The following is a 10,935-nucleotide window of genomic DNA, read 5'->3' as shown; positions in this document are numbered from 1 at the left end:
AAGAGCACTGAAGATGGGTTGTGGCTGGGTCTTCCAGCATGACAACGACCCGAAACACACAGCCAGGGCAACTAAGGAGTGGCTCCGTAAGAAGCATCTCAAGGTCCAGAGTAGCCTAGCCAGTCTCCAGACCTGAACCCAATAGAAAATCTTTGGAGGGAGCTGAAAGCCCGTATTGCCCAGCGACAGCCCCGAAACCTGAAGGATCTGGAGAAGGTCTGTATGGAGGAGTGGGCCAAAATCCCTCCTGCAGTGTGTGCAAACCTGGTCAAGAACTACAGGAAACGTATGATCTCTGTAACTGCAAACAAAGGTTTCTGTACCAAATATTAAGTTCTGCTTTTCTGATGTATCAAATATTTGTCATGCAATAAAATGCAAATTAATTAATTAAATCATACAATGTGATTTTCTGGATTTTTGTTTTAGATTCCGTCACTCACAGTTGAAGAGTACCTATGATAAAAATTACAGACTTCTACATGCTTTGTAAGTGGGAAAACCTGCAAAATCGGCAGTGTATCAAATACTTGTTCTCCCCACTGTAGCTCTCTGTGATTAGACTGTTGATCCAATCCATATGATAAGGGGTAAAGTTGCTGCAGAGCTAAGCAGGTTTTTTTTTTCCACCAGGGACTTTGGAAGCACGTGACTTTCATGTTCGTAGCGAACTGACACTTGCCTTGATTGACACGTCATTAATAATGCTTGTGGTATAGAGCGCTGTAGTAATGGTGTTGTTTGGGAGCTTGACAATGCACACAGAAAGCCAAGTAGGAGAAAAACAGTCCCCTCCTTTCTTCAGCAGAGCTGTCCGTTATCAGTCCCTTGAGGCAATCCAGCTTAACCTGCAATGTCAACAGCTCAAGTACTAGAGTATGCAAAAAATCATCCGTCACAGCTGGATATGTGTCCTAGAGTAGGTAATGACTACTAATATGTCATGTGATGCCAATTACAGTTAGTTTTTGTTTTGTTTATTTTAACATCCAGATCGTATGTGTATTGTGAGTGGCTACTTGAAGCGTGTTTCTGTATTTGGTTGCGTTGCAGCACCTGTGTTGTCAAACTGATGAAGTTGTCAAACTGATGAATGTCATTCACAATAGCAAGCTTGTGATGCCTTCCGCTGAAGAGGTGCTTTTCTATGGTAAGGAGTTTCTATGCCGGGCTTGTTCAGATGGTGACAAGTCAACGGTCTAAAGAAGAACGATTCAGTGCATTTGGTGTTCGTTGCTGCTTTGTAGAGGCAGAGCAATAATTAAAATTATCACAGAATAACTGTCAGGTTTGGCATAGACGAAGCAGACAGAATGGTAAGTTAAATGCTTTAATTTGCAGAATGGATCGGTACAGCGAAACAGGTGAGTAAACAGTAAATTGAATTTCAGATGATAGCTTAAATGAAGTGTAACCAAGTCTCTGTCTCTCTCTCTCTCTCTCTCTCTCTCTCTCTCTGTCTCTGTCTCTCTCTCTCTCTGTCTCTCTCTCTCTCTATGATGAAGGAGTTCCTTAGAAGACGGAATGGTGACTGGCTGAGAAGATCGGGATCGAAGGTACTGTAGGTATACAGGTAGTATAGCAGAGAGTCTGTGTCATGTGTAGACGAGATCAGACAATGACTGAATGTTTGTAGCAGGTATATATGGGTGAACTGATGATGAGGTCCAGGTGACGGTGATTAGTAATCAGGTGACAATGAGCGTGTGAATGACTGAGTGGGCGGAGTGAGGGAATGAGTGGAAGGAGATGGTGATGGAATCCTGACAATAACTGGGATACAAGTTTATAGTTCGAAAATATAAACACTGATGTCTAGTAGCAATTAAAATAGAGTAAATCATCTTTTGAAAGTAACGAAGCATCAAATAGTCTAGGTAAAGACTGTATCAATTATATCGTTACAGTTCCAGTAATGGAACAAGTGTCTTTATAAGCGAGTCGTGGAATCATTCATTCAAACCGATAATTTAAAAAAATAATAATAATAATTCCAATTAATTTAATATTTTTGAAAGACTGCAGCAATCAACATTTTGTCAGAACCTTTTGTAAATTACATATTATTTTGCTTAATAATGCAGCACTAGTGTGATTATATGAACACAATGATCAGTGGTGGAATTGGCTTCGATTCAAGGCTCACCAGGTAAAATCTTGCAGCAAACTGGTTTGGGCCCTAGAGCGCCAACCACTATTTCTACACTCGAACCCCTTCGCAACCAGCAGAAGTGAAGGTTTAAAGTAATGTTATTGATTTTTAATTAGATGGTATTACCAAACTTTCTCAGTATTTGATCACTGAGAAAACTTAAGGTCACAGTGAATTGAATAGCTAATTATTAACTGTTAGTGAGTTCAAGTCATATCCAACCTTTTCCCTAAACATGAGAAATGTCATCACGATCTAACACAATACCAAAAATTCACATCTGGACACATTATACCATTTATTTATTTAGTAGATGGATACTTCCGCAGGATGACTGTGCCCACTGAGCAAGCGACGTCTGTGGACGTACAAAACAGGTTGATATCAAGTCCGCCCGTCCAGGCCATGATCTGAACGTCCATTGACAGCCAGAATTAGTCGATTAATGACACGGAGTAATTTTGTCCAATCTGGCCATAATCTAAACGTCTACTGACAGCCAGAACTAGTTCAGAAAAGACGTTCATACTGGCTATAATCTGGACGTCCGTTGACATCCAGAAACAGTCCATAAATGACGTGAATAAAGATGTCCAATCCAGCCATAATCTAAACGTCCACTGACAGCCAGAACTAGTTCAGAAAAGACGTTCATACTGACTATAATCTGGACGTCCGTTGACATCCAGAAACAGTCCATAAATGACGTGAATAAAGATGTCCAATCCAGCCATAATCTAAACGTCCACTGACAGCCAGAACTAGTTCAGAAAAGACGTTCATACTGACTATAATCTGGACGTCCGTTGACATCCAGAAACAGTCCATAAATGACGTGAATAAAGATGTTCAATCCGGCCATAATCTAAACGTCCACTGACAGCCAGAACTAGTTAAGAAAAGACGTTCATACTGACTATAATCTGGACGTCCGTTGACATCCAGAAACAGTCCATAAATGACGTGAATAAAGATGTCCAATCCGGCCATAATCTAAACGTCCACTGACAGCCAGAACTAGTTCAGAAAAGACGTTCATACTGACTATAATCTGGACGTCCGTTGACATCCAGAAACAGTCCATAAATGACGTGAATAAAGATGTCCAATCCAGCCATAATCTAAACGTCCACTGACAGCCAGAACTAGTTCAGAAAAGACGTTCATACTGGCTATAATCTGAACGTCCGTTGACATCCAGAAACAGTCCATAAATGACGTGAATAAAGATGTCCAATCCAGCCATAATCTAAACGTCCACTGACAGCCAGAACTAGTTCAGAAAAGACGTTCATACTGGCTATAATCTGGACGTCCGTTGACATCCAGAAACAGTCCATAAATGACGTGAATAAAGATGTCCAATCCAGCCATAATCTAAACGTCCACTGACAGCCAGAACTAGTTCAGAAAAGACGTTCATACAGACTATAATCTGGACGTCCTTTGACATCCAGAAACAGTCCATAAATGACGTGAATAAAGATGTCCAATCCAGCCATAATCTAAACGTCCACTGACAGCCAGAACTAGTTCAGAAAAGACGTTCATACAGACTATAATCTGGACGTCCTTTGACATCCAGAAACAGTCCATAAATGACGTGAATAAAGATGTCCAATCCAGCCATAATCTAAACGTCCACTGACAGCCAGAACTAGTTCAGAAAAGACGTTCATACTGGCTATAATCTGAACGTCCGTTGACATCCAGAAACAGTCCATAAATGACGTGAATAAAGATGTCCAATCCAGCCATAATCTAAACGTCCACTGACAGCCAGAACTAGTTCAGAAAAGACGTTCATACTGGCTATAATCTGGACGTCCGTTGACATCCAGAAACAGTCCATAAATGACGTGAATAAAGATGTCCAATCCAGCCATAATCTAAACGTCCACTGACAGCCAGAACTAGTTCAGAAAAGACGTTCATACAGACTATAATCTGGACGTCCTTTGACATCCAGAAACAGTCCATAAATGACGTGAATAAAGATGTCCAATCCAGCCATAATCTAAACGTCCACTGACAGCCAGAACTAGTTCAGAAAAGACGTTCATACTGGCTATAATCTGGACGTCCTTTGACATCCAGAAACAGTCCATAAATGACGTGAATAAAGATGTCCAATCCAGCCATAATCTAAACGTCCACTGACAGCCAGAACTAGTTCAGAAAAGACGTTCAGACAGACTATAATCTGGACGTCCTTTGACATCCAGAAACAGTCCATAAATGACGTGAATAAAGATGTTCAATCCGGCCATAATCTAAACGTCCACTGACAGCCAGAACTAGTTCAGAAAAGACGTTCATACTGGCTATAATCTGGACGTCCGTTGACATCCAGAAACAGTCCATAAATGACGTGAATAATGATGTCCAATCCAGCCATAATCTAAACGTCCACTGACAGCCAGAACTAGTTCAGAACAAAATGACAAACAATATCTGTAAATTAATTAACTGACTGTTAATTTACAGACTATATCATTAACTGTTAAATTGATCTTGCTGATCAGACACCAACAGGGTTCATGATGCACACATGATGCTTTTAAGTCCTCCTGGGAAGTTTGTATTCATGAGGTTTTACTATTTTACTATTTATGTTGAAATTAATTTATGAAGCCACTGTAAAATGTATCATTACATGTTATATTGTAATACTACTGTCATATTTTGTGCAGGCATTAGCTTACTTCATCGTAAATAGAAAAGCCTGACAATGTAACTGCTAAATACCAAAGTATTGTGGTATTACATGTTTCTCACTGACACACTCATAACTCTTCAAGATCGGGCTAAAAGAAAATCCCAAGCTTCCTACTCATATTTTCATCATTGTGGCGGCGTTCATGTATGTTCAATTTGTAAATACGATCTTTATGATACAGGTATGTTTTGAATGCATCAATAGCTCTAGTTTAGGGACAATCCATACAAACAATCTTTACTAAACAGACTGTCACAGTGAGAAGATTTTTGTCCTTTATCAATGCTAAAGGCCTAACCACTGCAGTTAACACCAAGCTGTTAAATAAAAGTCTGTAGGCAAGTCTTAAGGTTAGGGTTAGGGTTAACCTTAACCCTTAATTTCTAACCCAGACCCAGTTTCACAGACATGGTTTAGATAAAGCCAGGATTTGTCCTTAGTTCAATTTGGGTATTTAATTATAGCTTTTAAAAATGTGCCTTAGAAAAAAAAAAACATTACTGGTGTGCATCTTGAGACAAAACAAATGGCACTGCCATAAGATATGTCAGTACAAGTTGCTTTCAGGTAATACTGCTCAAACATGCATTTTAGTCTGGGACTACAGGCTTAAGTCTTGCCTGTGAAAGTGTGAAACCCGGGGTATTATGTTGTAACTTGTATATAATTATGCCAATGTTACCAAAGTGTTGCGTTGGACAGAGGATTAACTCTAAACCAACAGGTTGTGTACCAGTGCCACACAGGGTGAAAAAGGATGTTGACATTATTAGGCATAAGAGTGTTTCTAAAGGAAAGGTCAAGAATTTGTGAAAGTGTAAAAGGGTCATTATGGGTCACATGAATGTAACTGTCACCACCATGATACCAATTCATTAGATTTTCATATAGATCTATACAGAATTGTATATGAATATATGCAGTGTTTGCTCTGTTTAATATACTGTTTGCTCTATTAAATTGCGCTTTATAAGAACAGTGGTAAATACATATTATATATGGTCAGTTACTGTAAGTTCTTACAGTATTTTTAATCTTTAATTTTTAATCTTTAATTTTTAATCATGCACTGCAATGAAAAAACATATATATATATATATATATATATATATATATATATATATATATATATTCATATTTTCCTGTAATTGCAATGTTGCCACACTATTGGCTGTCTCTCCTAGCTGTTTTGAGCATGATTGGTTATTCTCTGTTTATTCTGACTGTCATCCAGGAATCTAGCCAATGACAACTAAGCGCGCCTTTATGAGTCAAGTTTGAATAAACGTCAGTTGAGCGAGTCGGTGTTTGCTTTGCTGCTGCGCGGGATCTTCAATATTAGCCTATTCTGTGGGTTTTACATCGTTTAAAACATGGATTATTTTACATCGGACTGCTAAATGTTTATTTTGAGCGAGTTGCTGGGTGTTGCTGGGTGTAAATGAAGAACAAACAAGGAAATGGACAAAGAATTTTAACAACGGACATATTGCAATCTACGGAAGGTAAATAACTTTATTTTATACAAATTCTGCTACATCAAGATATAGTGTATTAAATTGAGAATCTAAACGCGATTAGAGCAATATTATTAGTGCATACGGTATTCCCAATGTATTAATGTTATGTGCTGCTAGGATGTGTAACGTTAACTTGTCTAACTTTATGATAAAAAATAAATGCTTTACAACGAGTGAACTGAGAATATTGTATCTTTAGACAGAAAGGAACTGTCACAGTCTTACTATAAGAATCTGCAAACTAGGCTTTTATATTGTTGATCGCGGGATGGCTAACCGATCAGTTAAATTAACGAGTCGTAATATGTTTTGGAGCTGGTGAGTCAATTTTGCAAGCTTTTGCAAATGTCTCCGTTAGTAAGTAAAACAAATAACTAATATTGATGTGTATGTGTGTGTTTCCTTCATGATCCAGGCATTTTGGGAATAAATATTATCCAGCCACACGATGTTCAGATGCGGTGAGTATTGTCATAAAATACACGTGAAATAGAGGCAGAACATGTAAACTCTGCTCAAATGCACTGGTTCAAACCCTCCAGACAAGCTTTATCTTCTTGAGTTTACAGGCCTAGCTGACCCAAAAATAAATGTCTTTCAAAATGAAAGTATTTTTTTCAAACCTCTATAACTTACTTTTGTGAAACACAAGAATTTTGGGAATAAAACAACTAGGCCTATATTCATTGTATGACAAAAATAAAAGGCATTTTTCAAGATATCTTAATTATGGTTCTACACAAGAAATTGATAAAATTTAAAATTTTAAAAATTAAACTCATAAAATTTCAACACCAGGGTGAGTGTTCTATTTTTAAACTCTATTTTTTTTTTTTTTTTTTTTGGATGAGCTGTTCTTTTAAAGGATTAGTTTACCTCAAAGTTAAAAATTGTGTCATCATTTACTCACCCTCAAGTTGTTTCAAATCTGTATGAATTTCTTTCTTTCTTTCTTCTGCTGAACACAAAGAAAGATATTTTGAAGAATGTCTGTAACTTGGGTCCCATTGACTTCCATAGTATTTTTTTTTCCTACTATGGAAGTCAATGGGACCCAAGTCTGTCTGTTTACCGACATTCTTCAAAATATCTTTCTTTGTGTACAGCAGAAGAAAGAAATTCATACAGGTTTAAATCAACTTGGGTGAGTAAATGATGACACAATTTTCAACTTTGAGGTGAACTAATCATTTAAGGACATTTGCTAAATTAACCATGTTTTATTTATTATAGTGTAGAAACCATGTTTTTATGGTGGATTTAATACAACAATTTATTAAGTAAGTATAGGAGCAGGCTTCACTGCATATATTAATAAAGTTTTAGAGTGCTGGCCTGGATAATTGTAATACGTAAAATAGGAAAGAGGCCACACTATGCATAAACTTATATTTGCAAAAATGCGTTTCGGCGCGTGCAAACTGATGAAGGCACACGCCGAAACGTGTTTTTGCAAATAAAAGTTTATGCATAGTGCGGCCTCTTTCCTATTTTACGTATTACAATAATTTATTACCATTTGGTTAGTGTCGCAAAACAGTGTTAATTTTTAGTAAGGGTTCTCCAGATTTATATAACACTTATGGAACATTAAAAAAATGGTCCTATGTTACCCGATCAATAATCCTATTAACACTCTTTTAAAAAAAAAAAAATTTTTTAGATCAAGCATTGGACTTACGGAGCAGAATAGGCACCAACAGAGAAACAAGTCCATCACTAGTAAGTATCCACTGCAGTGTCTGGTTACACTTTATTTCGATAGTCCACTTTAGAAATTTTACTAACTATAACTTTTCAACTACATGTCAACTAACTCTCATTAGAGTATTAGTAGGCTGTAGCAGACAGTCAATAGACTGGTAGGTTAAGTTTAGATGTTAGGAAATGGGTTAGGAGAATAAGTTGACTTGTAGTTGCCAAGTAACTTATAGTCAGTAGAATGTCTGTTAGGGGACCAACAAAACAGAGTGTTAGCAAATATTAAGCAGACAGTCTACTAATACTCTAATGACAGATAGTTGACACGTAGTTGCAAAGTTACTTATAGTTAGTAGAATGTCTAAAGTGGACTATCGAAATAAAGTGTTACCCAGTATCTAAATCCGCAGTCAATTTTAAAGGCACAATGCACTCCGAAATTAAAAAAATGATCTCTTTTTTTTCTTCACTCGTGCCATTCCAGATGTATATCTGACTTTCTTTCCACAAATATATATTTTTTAATTATCCATTATTCTAAGCCAATATAATGCAAGTGCATATGCCAGAAACTTCATACAGCCTACTCACAGCTTGCTGTGTTGTTCACACAAGATGTTTTCTGCACTTATCATGTGAGCAATGCTCTTGGACTTTTTCGACCTTCAGCATTTTGGTGTCTATTCACTTGCATTATTTGACACACAAACACAGGAGATGGATAATATTTCTAAAAGTCTAGTTTATTTTTTCTAAAATATGTGTTTTCATCTGAAGAAAGAAAATCATATACCTTTCGGTCGGCATAAGGTAGATAAAATGAAGGGGGAATCAGTTTGCTCTCCTTTACCTAGTATTATTTATAAACCTTACATGTGATTTAATAAATGTACAATTAAAGGGGTGTTCCAAGCAAACATCTAAATCCCTTCACAAAGAGCCCTTCCACAAAAGGGTTAGCAAAGGGGGACATGCATGCGATGGTAAATTAACTGAAGTAATTTTATCTTATAGTAATTTTATATTATATTTATGGTAATGTGACCTAGGATGGCAAGTTCCTGTGATTCATTTTAAAACTAGATATGGTGGAAGAGTTCCATTTAACATTTGTTTGGGTTTGCTATATTACACACATTTTCATCATACCGAAGTTCCATAGGTAAAACTTTTATTAATAGATGCGTTAATGTAACTACCTGCAGGGTTAAAAGAAAAGACGTCAAGAACACACAAACTTAAGGAACTTTTACTCAACAACAATGTACTAAAAACGGAAGAGTTCTTTCTTTGTTCAAATGACAACGTTATTAAAACGATTACCATTTGGACAGATCCACTGTGTTAATCTACATGTTCCTTCTTTTGGTGATGCACATTTTTCTATCAGACATAAGTTTTAGATACCAGACAAAACAGATGAAATGTGACCCATGCTAATTTATTCCCCCCTTTTACCTCTCTCTTTTATCTTTCTGTGGCCAGGATCCGTCATTCATCGGAACAGCTACCAAGAGAAGTGAGTATTCGTCCTCTACCTCCTTTGTCTCAATGTTATTTCAACACAATTGGTCTCCAAAGTACTATATGTATGTTTATATTAGGGGTGTAAGATTAAGAAAATGTCATAATTCGATACAATTGCGATTTTCGATTCAAAAACGATTCTCGATAAATAAAAAAACGATTCACAGTATGTAAATGTAGTTACTTTTCCTATGTAGGTATTAGGGATGTGCATCTCCATAACTGAGGCTGATACGATGCGCATCTCGATGCATAGCCAACGATACAATACATTAATGATACATATAAGCAGCTGCCAGCTACCAATGCAATGCAATACGATTCACTATTATTACGATCCGGTGCGATTCGATTTCGATTCAACGTATTGCAAAAATATGATGCTATGCAATTCAATATGGTATAGATAGTTAACTTTTATTTCTTTTGTTCAGACATAGGGCAAATCATAAAGTAGCTTAAGTGCCATCTGACTTTTAACACATGGCTCTCTCACAATCAAAAGTTTTGGTTTCCACAAAAAAAGCAGGTACTGTAGGCTAACTGACCAGAAAGCAGGTGCTGTTATTATGTGTTTCACGGGCCGTTTATCAGTTTGGACCAGTGCAGCGCGAGCCGATCTTGATCAAGCGACACTGTTACTACACGGCGCTAATAGATCCCCACTGAAGTAATAACATCGCTGCGAGATCTAGTGAGAAGCATTCATATTTCTCTGTTATTAACGGATCAAACAGCGCTGACGTAGAAACATTGTGCCATGAATGAACAATCCAGTGTCCACAGATCAGCAACATTCACCATGGATTTACTGTAGTAACACTAACTGTAACCATGGAAGTTTGGCAGGAATAGTAGGCTATAATGCTTTCAAGTTACATTACGTTGGTTTTATTTTTTTGACATAAATAAAATTACTGCCCTCAAATGTTAATCTGAACTAAAATAAACCTTTGTTTATAACTACAATATTACATTTCATTTTTTTCAAGGAGCTGTTTTACATGCTTCTAAGAGTCAATTATAGCTTCATCATTCCTCAAAGTAAAAAAAAAAAATCATACTTTATGATGTTAGGTTTAATACAAAAAAAAAGTTAAAAATATTAAAACAAGGAAATTTCTCTGGTATTTCTTTCTTTTTCCTGTATCGAAAACGTACCGAACCGTGACACAAGTGTATCGTATTGAACTGAACCGAACCATGGATTTTGTGAACCGTTAACTTACACCCCTAATATGTGCGTGTGTGTGTGTGTATATGGGGCTGTTTAAACCTGGCCACTTGATGCGTTTTCTCAGATCGGATAGCTATCT

Source organism: Abramis brama (assembly GCF_963993115.1).
Source record: "Abramis brama genome assembly, chromosome: 8".
NCBI lineage: Eukaryota > Metazoa > Chordata > Actinopteri > Cypriniformes > Leuciscidae > Abramis > Abramis brama.
This window is presented reverse-complemented; position numbering follows the sequence as displayed.